This window comes from Petromyzon marinus, unplaced genomic scaffold, assembly GCF_048934315.1.
Source record: "Petromyzon marinus isolate PM22_M1 ecotype Great Lakes invasive population unplaced genomic scaffold, UKy_Petmar_22M1.pri1.0 PM_Scaffold_21, whole genome shotgun sequence".
NCBI classification, from domain to species: Eukaryota; Metazoa; Chordata; class Hyperoartia; order Petromyzontiformes; family Petromyzontidae; genus Petromyzon; species Petromyzon marinus.
Window position 1 is genome coordinate 859,051 of NW_027423180.1, and position 13,328 is coordinate 872,378.

General features: G+C 52.2%; 1 long non-coding RNA gene across 1 annotated transcript; it reads right to left on the reverse strand.

Moving 5' to 3' along the window:
- Positions 1-1,693: 1,693 nt before the first annotated feature.
- Positions 1,694-4,662, reverse strand: LOC142922911 (uncharacterized). The gene is made up of 2 exons (XR_012940412.1): positions 3,818-4,662; positions 1,694-2,156 (listed from the first exon to the last, which is right to left on the reverse strand). It is a non-coding gene; the product is annotated as an uncharacterized LOC142922911 (long non-coding RNA).
- Between the last annotated feature and the right edge of the window lie 8,666 nt (positions 4,663-13,328).

Sequence of the window (13,328 nt, forward strand, 5' to 3'; positions counted from 1 at the left end):
TTGGGTTTTCACCTTCTGCAGATGTAGATGCCACTTGTTATTCACGTTGTGCATATGTAGATGTAAATGGTTCTTCATGTTCTACAGATGTAGATGCCACTGTTTCTTCACCTTCTGCATATATAGATGCCACGGGTTCTATACATTCCACAGATGTAAATGCCACTGGTGTTCACGTTTCCTTTGTCAAACGTTTGGTTTCCTCCCACACAGCTTAAAGGACGCGACCTGGCTTGACTTTCTTTACTCCGACGCTGTCTTCGTGACAGCACGGTCCCCTTCACCTGATGAAGGCCACTTGTGTTGTGGCCGAAACGTCGTGAATTTTGTTATTTTGTCTTTTACCTTACGTGACTTTACCGAATAGAACCAAAGAGTAAGGATTTCCACCTTGGAAGATTGCGGGCTGCTGCGGCGCATGCCGATTCGACCCAGAATGGCGGACGAGTTAAGTTTTTTCAGTTTTTCAGTTTTATTTATTTTGGTATGGCCCTGTGAGCCATTCGGCTCTTGAATCGGAGTGCAACCGCAACAAAACAACTAAAACACATGAACAAGAAAAACATCTTCAAGTGACTACTGTGTGTTGACTGTGTGAAACAGAAAATCCATTAAAAAAACAGCAAAATATTCCTGAAAAAAGCACCGTGCACCAACGCTGTGTGCAAAAAAATCCCAGTGGGATGCAATTCAAACAACAACAACAACAACCACAAGAAAGCTTAGATTAAGGCCATGAGTGTAACTCCGTACTACAACAAAACAAACATGTCCAAACCAAAAAAAAGTTTGCAAAATCACCAAAAAATAAAGCCATAATTGCAACGTAACAGCGAGCACAGGGACTATGACCGAATTTTTAACAATAAACTACGTAAATAACACGTAATACCAAAATCCTGTAGCCATAGCTGGCTGCATGAGTCACTCCACAACAACAGAAGCATCGGTCGGAGTATCAAATTTTTCAATGCCCTTCCCACCATTTCGGGGCTGCAAACCCCGAAATGGCGGGAAGGTCCAGCGCTCCGGTCGCCTCGGTTATGACAGCGGCGGGAAGAGCGTGTTTGCCGTCCGGTAGAAGTCGCGGCAGTCATCCGCTCAAAGAGATGAGCGGCGGCCAACGGCCGACAGCAAACCCTCCCCCAGGTGCCCCGGCGATGCCCAGCCCAGCTCCTGCGGAGGTGGCTTGGCTGGGCTCGCCGTGCACTCCCGAGCCGACTGGAGCACGTTCGTCGAGAGCGGGGCGCTCGAAGGGGGACGACGCCTTCCTTAGTTCGGCGTCGTCATCGGGTGACGCAACAGCTGGGTCATTACGTTTAAATCGCCGACTCGGGACATGACGGGCGAAGTGTTCGTTGGCACTTGTGGCACCAAATGTAGTGTCTTCGAAAAGTTGCTCACACCGACGCGTTGGAACAGGTCACCTGCTTACACTTTATTCGCCTATTCTTGCACCAGTTGTAGGCACTCTTATAACTATCTATACGGTCACTTGTGTTTAACCTCTCCCCACTCTTGTTTACCTTTCACCTCGCTTATCCTGCACTCGGCAGCTCTGCTCTCAGCGTCTCCGCACACAGCGACTCTACATCTCCACCGCCGCCCTCACCTAGGCTCCCTCAGACCCGCTCAGACCGTCTGTGCCTTTACCTATGGCATCGGTCGTGCAAAAACAACTTAAACACCTCGATCATTGTACAACGATCATTTTTATTAACAGATATTGAAGCATTTACAGTATGCATACGTGACACTCCCCATTTTGCCTGGGATGTAGTGAGCAAAATTTATAGTCTTTGAAAGTGGAGGAAAGGTCTCCAGATGCACCACCATTCACATCACTCACTTCTTCTTCCTCCTCCTCCTCCTTCTGCCACCAAACCTCAAAGTGTTTAGCGAAAGTCTTCGGCCCTACTTCTCGTTAGGGTCTCCTTTTTGAACTGGATGCGCTGCTTCAACTTCGCATTAATTATGACTTCGTCATGCATGGGAGAAGATGACTTGCCTGCGTTTTCACTTGTGACTGCAGCAGATCCAATCTATGAACCCCCTCGCAAACATTTTCAACCTCTCACCTCACCAAACGTACATTTCCACTCGAGTGGTAATCCGCTCGCATTCGTCCATTACGCACCTCCGATCAGCACGGTTGGCTACATACGGTGTGAAAGAAGGTCAACATACATGCATACATTGTATAAAAATGGCTACAAAAAGATCTGAATAATTATAGGCCAATATCTATTATTTTACCAGTAAGCTAAAATATTCGAGGGAATAAAAAGTTAAATCACAAATAAACTGCTGCCTAAAAAGTCACAATCTCCTGCGCAGTAAACAGGTTTTCGAGAGGATTCCTGCACCACCACAGCTACGATGGATGTATTATTATTGTTTTCTTCAGTACCCTGGATAAAGGCCACTACTGCTGTGCACTATTCTTTGACTTGGTAAAAGCCTTTGACACTGTTGACTAAGATATTCTAATCACAAGACTTGGCCAGCTAAAATGTTCAGACAGTACAATAAAAGAATTCCTCAGAGTAACGCGAGCATATACGGCGATAGGAAAAGGTCCTTAAAATGAATGTAACAATATTCATACAAACAGTAATGAAGGAGCCTGTTCCTACAAGTGATAACCTCACGTCCACAAATATTAATATAGCAAAGGCTGTTCCACAGGGTTCCATGCTGGGCCCAATTCTGTTTTTATATTGAAACAATCTTGGACTAAACTTAAATCACTCAGAATTAAATCAATTTGCTGATGACACTTGTCATGCGGATATTTGATAAATCCCCAAACGAAGTCAAACAGAATCTCCAACATAATTTCGACTTAATTCAACATCAATTTTCATAAGTAAAATTGCCCCTAAAGCCCCCCAAAAAAACAAACATCGTTTCATTCCATTCACCTATTACAGATATGAGAAAGAACATCATTTAACAAACGGAGTGTTTAAAATACTTGGGTTTACTGATCGATTAAAAGCTTACATTCCAACCCCATATTGATCACATATGAAAGTAAATCTAATCAAAAATAGGGTTTTCACACGGGAAAAAAGTTGTCCCATCTATTGTGCCTGTAAATTGTGGAAGCTATCATTCTACCACTCCTTTTCAGCTACTACGACACGGCTTAAAGTATATCGACTAGTGCAACGCTAAACAGACTAACCGAAATTTCTAATTCTGCTCTTTGATTTCTACTGGATGTACCACACAGGACCCACCATTCTGACCGTAGGTACATAAAATAAATGAAAACTAAATTATTTACTTTATTTTACCTACGTGACTTTACGGAAAACACCAAAGAGTATGAATCCTTGCAGTCACGAATTCTCAAATCTAGACCTAAAATCAAATCTCACATCCCTCGACGCAAGAAGAAATCATCTAACATTAGGGCCCTGTTCGTCCATTAAATCCTTATTGGCAAATCTGCGCTACACTATTATTGAACTTCTTACATTCCATATGTAGCTAATTCATTAACCCCACTGTCAAACCCAATAAATCTGAGACATCCGTCTAATTGCCATTTTTAACGATCCCAAAGAACGAGAATTGGAATAGCTGACAAAGCTTTTACCATCGCAGCACCACCGTTTTGGAACAATCTCGTTCCCTTCAGCTTAACGTCGTAAATATTCCTTCAGCAAAATGATCATGAACCAGATTAGTGCTGAATACAGCAAGCACATTTGCAAATGAGGTTATTAACTTTTGACCCCTTTAACCGTGCATCATCGATAGTTACATTTTTAATGCGTATATTTTATTATAGGGATCTGCTACTTACTCTGTTGTTGTTGTTGTTGTTGTCTTGGCGTTGTCTGAGACTGTTGTTGTTGTTGTCTCGGTGTGGTCTGGGACTGTTGTTATTGTATCGGTAGTGGGTAGTTTGCGATAAACTACTTCAGGGCGTGATGACCCTGCCTTACGCGAGTCCCAGGCACAGTTGGCCCGGCCGTCAGTACCTGGTAAGGGTTACGCGGTCTTCTCACTGCCTTGTGATCGTCTCGGGAGAGTCAATGGCTAAGGGAGCAAACCCCTACAGAAAATCAGGAGTGGGGCCCCTTAGGCGGTTTTGTGACGCAAAGCGGCACATTCCCGGCAGCCCCTGCAGCCAAACTGGTACCAAACGTCGTGCTACGCACTCGTATGAACATCGCCAGCAAGGCCGAGGGGGGGGATCCTGACGCATGGGCAACACCAGGATTTCCAGAGTAACCTGCCCGGGCTTTGCGCCAACACGAGGTGCAAGAATGGGGAGAGGACACTCCTTCTCGGCCACCTAACCGTGGCCAAGAAACACGGGCGGCAGCAGCTCACGGGTTATAAGCTCATTTTAGATTGGCGTAAAAAAATGGGCGCCATGGGTTTCCATCGTCAGTGGGAGGGGTCATTGCACCCTAGTGGATAGCTACCGCCGCCCGCCTCAAGCTGGGCAGCCTCCGGCCAACAAGCTGCTTTCCCGCCACGGCTCACCTGCTCCAGTGGGTGCTTGGAGCTTATGGTTCATTACCAGACAAGTGGGCTGCAACACCTGCACCAGACAAAAGCAAAACAAAACGAAAGAAGGTTCCAGCCCTTCATTTTGCAAGCTGGTAATGTAAGCACAGCGTGTTCTGGACTCTCCGGAGATCTATAGCAGATTGAGGACATCGGCAAGACTGCAGCTACCGACGGGGAGCTGGGCGAGACTCCGTGTGGATATTGTTGTCGGTTGTCTATCGCTACCCGAATGCGATCACTGTGCATATGCTATGCACTTCCTATGATTATTTCATTTAATCGAATATCTACCTTAACGCTGCCCATTGTTAAACTACTGGAAAGTAGACTGCATACAATTGTAATAAAAGCACTTCCACGACAACTGTTGACTGGCATCTCTCTTTGAACACATTCCTGCGGAGGGGGCTGGTAGGAAATTTTGAAGTAATTGTGCACGGATATTTAAGCCAAACTTGTTAGGAGTCGTGCGCAGAAGAAAGCAAAATGAAAAGTGAGCAGAATTATAAAACGACGCCAGAAAGTTGCAGTGTAAAAGAGGTCTCACCAGAAAGTGCAGTGTTATAATCCCCTGCCTCCTGTGAAGAATTAATCCCGGTTGGGCTTCCAGTCCATATAAGGGCACCACGGGGTGACCAGCCCCTCCCCACCCAGACCCACCCCCACCCCTCCCACCCCCCACCCAACCCCTCCCAGCCCCTCCCCACCCTCCCCACCCAGGCCCTCCCCACCCTCTCCACCCAGCCCCTCCCTACCCTCCCCTCTCCACCCAGCCCCACCCCTGCGACGTGGACAGACATCCACAGACATACACAATTAATCCCCTGCCTCCTGTGAATTAATCCCGGGTTGGGCTTCCAGTCCACTACGTTTCCTACCAGTATTATATGACTGCACAGCTCTGCTCTCTCTTTCTCTCTCCGGATGGCTCCACACTCTCTCACTCTCTCTGCCGTGACGCGCGCCTCCCTGCTCAACTGTCGTCGCGCGTCTCTCCCCCTCGCTCCCTGTCCACCGCTGGCTGACGGCGTGCCGGGAGGAGAGACGGCTACGCTGGAAGGACCGCCAGGTGGCCGGTGGCGAGTAGAGCGTGGCGATGACGCAGTCCGGGCTCCAGGCTTCCCACACCGACCCAGCGTCCTCTCACTGCCTCCCCTTATATTCCCCTCGGTGGAGCAAGCTCCGCCTCCGGACACGCCCCCTCGTAGAACCTTCTCGACCGTTCTCGTACGTACCCTCTAGCTCCGCCTCCGGACACGCCCCCTCGTAGAACCTTCTCGACCGTTCTCGCGCGTACTCTCTAGCTCCGCCTCCGGACACGCCCCCTCGTAGAACCTTCTCCACCGTTCTCGCGCGTACTCTCTAGCTCCGCCTCCGGACACGCCCCCTCGTAGAACCTTCTCGACCGTTCTCGCACGTACTCTCTAGCTCCGCCTCCGGACACACCCCTTTCGTAGAACTTTCTCGACCGTTCTCGCGCGTACTCTCTAGCTCCTCCGGTCACCTTTGGCCCAGATGGATCCCACACTTCCCATTGGGTATTAGTTACCAAGTGGTGGCTTATGCAGATACCCCTCGTCAACCCCTAGATGGCGCTCTCTCATTCCATCACCTCCCCCCTCCCCCCCCGCCCTCGTGATGAAAAGACGAGCCGTCCCAGCTAGGAATGGACCCGAACAAGTAATGGAAAGAGCGACATAACCCTGGTGGCAACAAGCACAAGAGAGCATACATAATGAAGAATAGCGCACGAACGATAACGAACGCAAGAACAAGGAAGCAAGGTGAATACCCAACACAGGCAAAGGCACACACGAACGTTAACGGAATCGGGGCGTCTTTGAACGGGTCTGTGACGCCGTACCATCCCCTGCATCCGTATCCAGCCCTGCATGGGTTGGCTCGGCAGGAGGAAGGGCGGTCGGTCAGCGGAAGGGTGATGAAGTCCGTCGCTGCGGGGCTGGATCGTGCGGGGTCAGCGTCCGCAGCAGCAGCCAAGGGCTTCGCTGCCGCGGGCGGTAAAACAGAATCCCACGGGGGATCAATCTGCAAACCGCTCTGGCACGTCGGACACATCAGACCCTGGCAGGCCAATTGTTGGGGATGAAGAAGCAACGCCCGTAGGAAAGAATTGCGTCAACCGAAATGGGTGGACGAACCAACGACGGAGAGACCCCCGCCTCGAATGTGCACGCACTGTGGATGCCTAACCTCTACCACTTCAACAGGACCGTGCCATGGCCTGTGTAACTTGGGAGAGGTGCCCATCACCGACAGACCATGGCATGTCGCGGCCGGACCCGCGTGCACAACGCTCGTTGCGAGCCCGCGTTTTAGCGGCGTTGACCCGAGCCGCCTCCCGCGCCTCAGAAATCCGGCGCAGGGAGTCTCGGACGTGGTCAGGTAGGGTCCCCGTTCAGCGTCTCCATCAGTCGTGCCCAATTGGGTATCAATGGGGTGGCACGTTCTCCCTTCCGTACACGAGGGAAAACGGTGAGAATCCCGTGGAAGCGTGCGGGGCCATTCTATACACGGTGAGCACGCTCGGCGCGTGTAAATCCCAATCGGCCTGTTTTTCATTGACAGTGTGGCAAAGCATGACAGTCAGAGTACGATTCAGTCACGATAGAGTACGCCAATTGATCGGGCAAGGGCCATGCCATCGGCCACCGAGCAAAATATTCCACACCCACCAAAAGGTATTTGTTACCCCTGGGAGTGATCGGGAATGGGCCCAGGACATCAAGGGCCACCAGCTCGTTGATACGCGTGACCGAAATGGATCGCAACGGCGGAAGACATCTTTGGTGCGGCGGTTTCCGCCAAGTGCCGTCAGGGCAGGAACGTGATGCCGGGGCGAAAAGTAATTCCATTGCAGCGTCAGCAAAGTTTTTTGAACGCCGAGGTGCAACAATTTATCCCCATGCACACGATTGAGATAAAACGGCGCCGATACCCATGTCGCTGGCGTCGGTGTCTTAATATAAACGGCAAGGAAAAATCTGGATATTCGAGCGTCGGTGCATCGGATAAGCGACTGCCAGGTGGCTGCGTGTCTGGCTGGGTGACTGGCTGGGTGATTGGCTGGGTGACTGGCTTGTTAACTGACTGGGTGACTGGCTTGGTAACTGGCTGGGTGACTGGTTGGGTGACTGGCTGGGTGACTGGCTGGGTAGCTGCGTGTCTGTCTGGGTAACTGGCTGGGTGACTGGCTGGGTGACTGGCCGGGTGACTGGCCGGGTGGCTGCGTGTCTGTCTGTGTAACTGGCTGGGTGACTGGCTGGGTGACTGGTTGGGCGGCTGTGTGTCTGGCTGGGTGACTGGCTGGGTGACTGGCCGGGTGGCTGCGTGTCTGGCTGGGTAACTGGCTGGGTGACTGGCCAGGTGGCTGGTCGGGTGACTGCGTGGCTGGCTGGGTGACTTCTGCGTGTCTGGCTGGGTGACTGGCCGGGTTGCTGACTGGTTGGGTGACTGGCTGGGTCACTGGTTGGGTGTCTGGCTGGGTGGCTGTCTACGGGGCCGGTCTGGGCCAAGTCTCCCGCTTGAGGTGTCCCCCCCCCCACCTTCCCCCAAGGAGGCTCCCCGGTCACCTCGATGCAGCATGCCAGGTGGTCGTCGCGGCCGAAGGAGCGGAAGAGGTCCCTGCCGGTGGCCATCTTGGCGACGGTGCAGCCCAGGGAGCACGTGTCCGCGGCGCAGGTAACCGGGTAGCCCAGCAGCACCTCGGGGGCCACGTAAACGAGGGTGCCTTCTCTACGCTTGCGAAACGTGGACCCCCCTAATGGAACATCTTTGCCGGTTAGAAACATTTAGGTTGGCCTGCATATGATCCATCCTGGGTTTAACCAGGCTGGATTGTGTGAGGAGCTCACAAATCATTGAAAGATCTGGACAAAGTCCCATCGGTGAGCTCCTTTGACAGGCTAGGCTGCGTTGGCTGGGCCATGTAGCCCGCATGCCCAGCCACCGAATGCCTAAACAGCTTTTGTTCGGCCGGATCGAGGGGGCTAAACGGGCGCGGCACGGGCTAGAGAAGAGATGGAGTGACGTGGTACAGGAGGACGTGGAGCTGAGTGGACTTGCCGATGACTGGTAATAGCGTTGTAAAGATCAGCCTCTGTGGAGGAGGCTCGTGAAGGACGCTGCTGGGCAGTTGGAGGCAGTCGTCCTCCAACAACAACATGCAGAGTGCCGGGTGGCTAAAGCACAGCAAGTTGGCACAGTAATGGGGCACAGGTGGTGCATCAGCCAGTCATCTCAGTCATCTCAGTCAGTCAACCCGTGGCACTTGGGTCTGCCCCGTGACCTCCTACCAGCGGGCGTTCGACACTTCACGTGGCTTCAAGGTCCACATGGCCTGGCACAAGCGTCGTGGTGATGCCACTGCCACTTAGTGGTGAATGGCGGTTGTTGTTGTGGGTGTCTGTGTGTGTCTGTGTGAGTCTGTTTATGTCTGTGTGTGTGTGTGTGTCTGTGTGCGTCTGTATCCGGTAAAACAATCCCCTACCTCCTCGTGGTGCCGGACGGGCAACGCTGTCGTGGACAGTGCTGTGGGGGGGAGGGCCAATTCCGATTGTCCTTTCTCCTCATGGCGTCTGTGACCACCACAGCAGCTAAATTGGGGCTCTGGACAGGTGCAAGGGACTGGTAACCCCTCCACCTTCAATTAACTACCACTAAACCACGACCGAAAAATGTAATTAACAAGCTTGTGATGGAGGCCCCGGGGGAGACAGGCGTCTATGACGTCTCCTGGCCAAACCTCATTTGTCGGAGCCAGAAGACTGAATATTTACCCTCAGGGCTCCTCCAGAAACAAAAAGCCACTACGGATGGCTACGTGGAACACTCACTGCGGAGGAGAGGCTGCCACTCCTCTGTGGGGAGTTGGACCGGTACCGCCTGGATCTCTGTGGTATTAAGGAGGTCCGGGGGACCGGTTCTGGCTCCTGCCACCATGAGGGGTGGACAGTCCTATACCCGGGGCAGGAGACTGCCAAATAACAGGGAGTGGCTCTTCTTCTGAACAAAAGAATGAAGGGGTGTGGGAGAGTGGTGGTGAGGTGTGGGAAGCTGTAAGCCCCAGGCTACTTTGGGCTCGACTTCCCATCAACCGGAGGCGAGGAGTAGTGGTCGTGGTTACTTATGCCCCCACTGAAGACGAACAGCCGTGGAGGGATGCAGGCAAGGCTGAGGAGTCAGATGCCTTCTATGATGCTAGGTGCTAGCTAAGGTGGCCCCTCGGGACAGAGTCATCTTGTTGGGTGACTTTAATGTCCGAGTTGGTCATGATGGTGGCATCTGGTCTAAAGTGATTGGAAGGCATGGGACAGATCAGCTCAATAACAAAGGTAGGAGGCTGCTAGATTTTTATGCAGCCCATGGGCTTGTAATTACCAACACGCTGTTCCGGCATCAGCGCATCCATACATCATGGATGCATGCCGGGTCCAATTAAAAACATCTGCTGGACTACGTAGTGATGGAACAGCAGATGCGGGCCCATGTCCTTGACACCAGGACCTACCGTGGAGCTGATCTACCCTCTGACCATCGACTAGTTATCTGTAAGATGCGCCTGCCATTCTTCACTCGGGTGGTGGGTGTACACCCAGGACCCATTCAAACCTAAGGTAGCCTGGTCTCAGCTAGCTGATGAAAGTTGCAAGCGAGAATTTCATCATCGCTTGCAGCTACAGTTGGCATCGTCTCCCACTCCTCCAGATGTCGAGGGCAAATGGGTGAGGTTTAGGACTGCGACTCAGACAGCTGCAATGGCTGCTTTGGGTACGCGGTCCAAACCTCCCCAAAGACATTGGCTGACAGAGGTGTTCAAGCTGGCTGAGAAAAAGCGACAGGCCTACTCTCATCAGCTACAGCATCCCACGTCAGAGAATGAGGAGGCTTACCGCAGCCTTCGCTCGGAGGTTTGGAGAGCCGTGAGGCGCTGCAAGGATGGGTGGTGGTCGTGGGTTGCTGAGGAGATGGAATCTGCCTCAATGGCCCGCGATCACAAATCCCTATTTAACTCCATCAAAAAAGTAACCTGCAGTGCCACACCTATTACAATCATTAGGGGAAAGAACGGTGATCCAATCTCCGACCACCAGGAACATGTTTGCAGATTTGCTGAGCATTTCTGTGAGGTCCTGGGGGAGGGGGAATCCCTCAGCCTGGAAAACATCATGGGACAAAGTGGGGATGACCCTGCTGAGGCTGCGGTGCCTCAAATATTGGAGAAAGTCACCCCTGTGAGTGGCTGGCTGAGGTGCCATCCATTGAGGAAGTACTGAAGTTGATCCAGAGTCTTAGACCAGGAAAAGCACCGGGCAGAGATGATCCCCAAAGCGAAATGCTGAGGGAGGGTGGCGTTTGTGCCAGACTGCCCTACATGACATCATAACAACATTCTGGGCCACTGGACAGGTTCCGCAGGATTGGAAGGATGCCTTGGTGGTCCCCCTCTTTAGGAAGGGGGACCGCACAGACTTTAACAACTACAAGGGCATCTGACTCCTCAGTGTGCCGGGAAAGGTCCTGGCAAGGATTATTTAACATCACCTTCTAGGCACGCTGAGGAGAGGCTTGCGGAGCCCCAATGCGGTTTCAGGAAAGGGGGGTCCTGCACAGATGCCATATTTTCTGTCCGTCTGCTACAGCAGAGGTGTAGGGAATTCCAACAAGACCTACATCTCTGCTTTATTGACCTGGCCAAGGCCTATGATACCATCAGTAGGCCTGGGCTCTGGGTAGTTCTTCGTGCTTTCGAAGTCCCTGACCCTTTGCTCATGATCATTAAGGACCATCATGATGGTGAGCGGGCCCGGGTAAAACTATGTGGCAGGGAGTCGGAGCCATTCCCTGTTCACCTTGGGGTGCGACAGGGATGTCCTCTGGCTCCAACATTATTTGACATCCATTTCGACCATGTAGTTCGTGAAGCCTTCAGTAGCTGTACCGGAGGAATTTCCATCTGGTACAGATACAATGGGAGGCTGATCAATGCCGGGGTGCGGTCAAGGGATGGCTCCTTATTGGTCAACCACGTTATGTATTTCGATGACCTGGTAATTGCGGCTCACTCAGAGGAGGAGTTGAAGGCACTGCTGCTGAAACTGGAGCATGCCAATACGAGGTGGGGCCTTACCATCAGCCCAACCAAAACGAAGCACCTGCCTGGGTATTTTGTACCATCGGACACTCCACCCCCACAACTCCCAATTGGTGATGGAGCAGTTGTGGAGAGAGTGGAGAGTTTCCCATATCTGGGCAGTGTACTCATGAGGTCTCAATCAGAATCAGTCGAGCGGCATTATCTTTTCTTCGGTTGCATAACGCTGTGTGGAAGCTACCTGGTCTGTCGCTCCGCATGAAGCTTCGGGTCTTCTCGGCCACGGTCATTCCCTCCCTTCTCTACACTTGCGAAACGTGGACCCCCCTAATGGAACATTTTCGCCGGCTAGAAACATTTAGGCTGGCCTGCCTACGATCAATCCTGGATTTAACCAGGCTGGATTGTGTGAGGAGCTCACAAATCCTCAAAAGATCTGGACAAAGTCCCATCGGTGAGCACCTCCGTCAGGCAAGACTGCGTTGGCTGGGCCATGTAGCCCGCATGCCCAATCACCGCATGCCCAAACAGCTTTTGTTCAGCCGGATCGAGGGGGCTAAACGAGCACGGCACAGGCTAGAAAATAGATGGAGTGATGTGGTACAAGAGGACGTGGAGCTGAGTGGACTTGCCGATGACTGGTACCAGCGGTGTCAAGATCGGCCTCAGTGGAGGAGGCTCGTGAAGGACGCTACTGGGCAGTTGGAGGCAGTCGCCCTCCAACAACAACGGAAGGCGGAGGAGCGACATTCACAACAACGAGCGGAGCGCCGGGTGGCTAAATCACAGCAAATTGGCACAGTAGGGGGCAAAGGTGGTGCATCAGCCAGTCATCTCAGTCAGTCAACCCGTGGCACCTGGGTCTGCCCCGTGACCTCCTGCCATCGGGCGTTCGACACTTCACGTGGCCTCAAGGTGCACATAGCCTGGCACAAGAGTCGTGGTGACGTCACCGCCACTTAGTGGCGAATGGCGGTTGTTGTTGTCGTCTGTGTGTGTTTCTGTGTGTGTCTGTGGGTGTGTCTGTGTGTGTCTGTGGGTGTGTGTGTCTGTGTGTGTGTCTGTGTGTGTCTGTGTGTGTATGTCTGTGTGTGTGTGTCTGTGTCTGTGTGTGTCTGTGGGTGTGTCTGTGGGTGTGTCTGTGTGTGTTTCTGTGTGGGTGTGTCTGTGTGTGTGTGTGTGTGAGTCTCACAAGGATGTAGTTGTTATCGTCGTCGTCATATCCCCCATTGGCGACGCCCCCTCGGCTTTCCTCCTCCCCCTCGTCCAAAGTAAAAAACCAAACCGCGTCCATGGCGGCGAGCTCCAGCTTCTGGCGCTTCGTCAGGGAAGTCTTGAAGATACGTTGGATCACTGCACACGTGACAACAACAACAACATCAGCCACAACAACTGAAGCTATCAACTAATTCTTTATACACCCACACCGCGTTATGCCCCCCCCCCAACCCGAAGTGGCTGGTGTCATCATCCTCATCATCATCATCCTCATGGTCATCATCATCATCATTGTCATCACCCCTTGGAAGCAAAATGCTCTAAACGCATTTTTCAACTCACTAGAAGAGACCCACATAGACTCGCAGAGACCCACAGAGACTCACAGAGACTCATAGAGACTCACAGAGACCCACAGAGACTCACAGAGACTCATAGAGACCCATGCTCATAGAGAACAACAGAG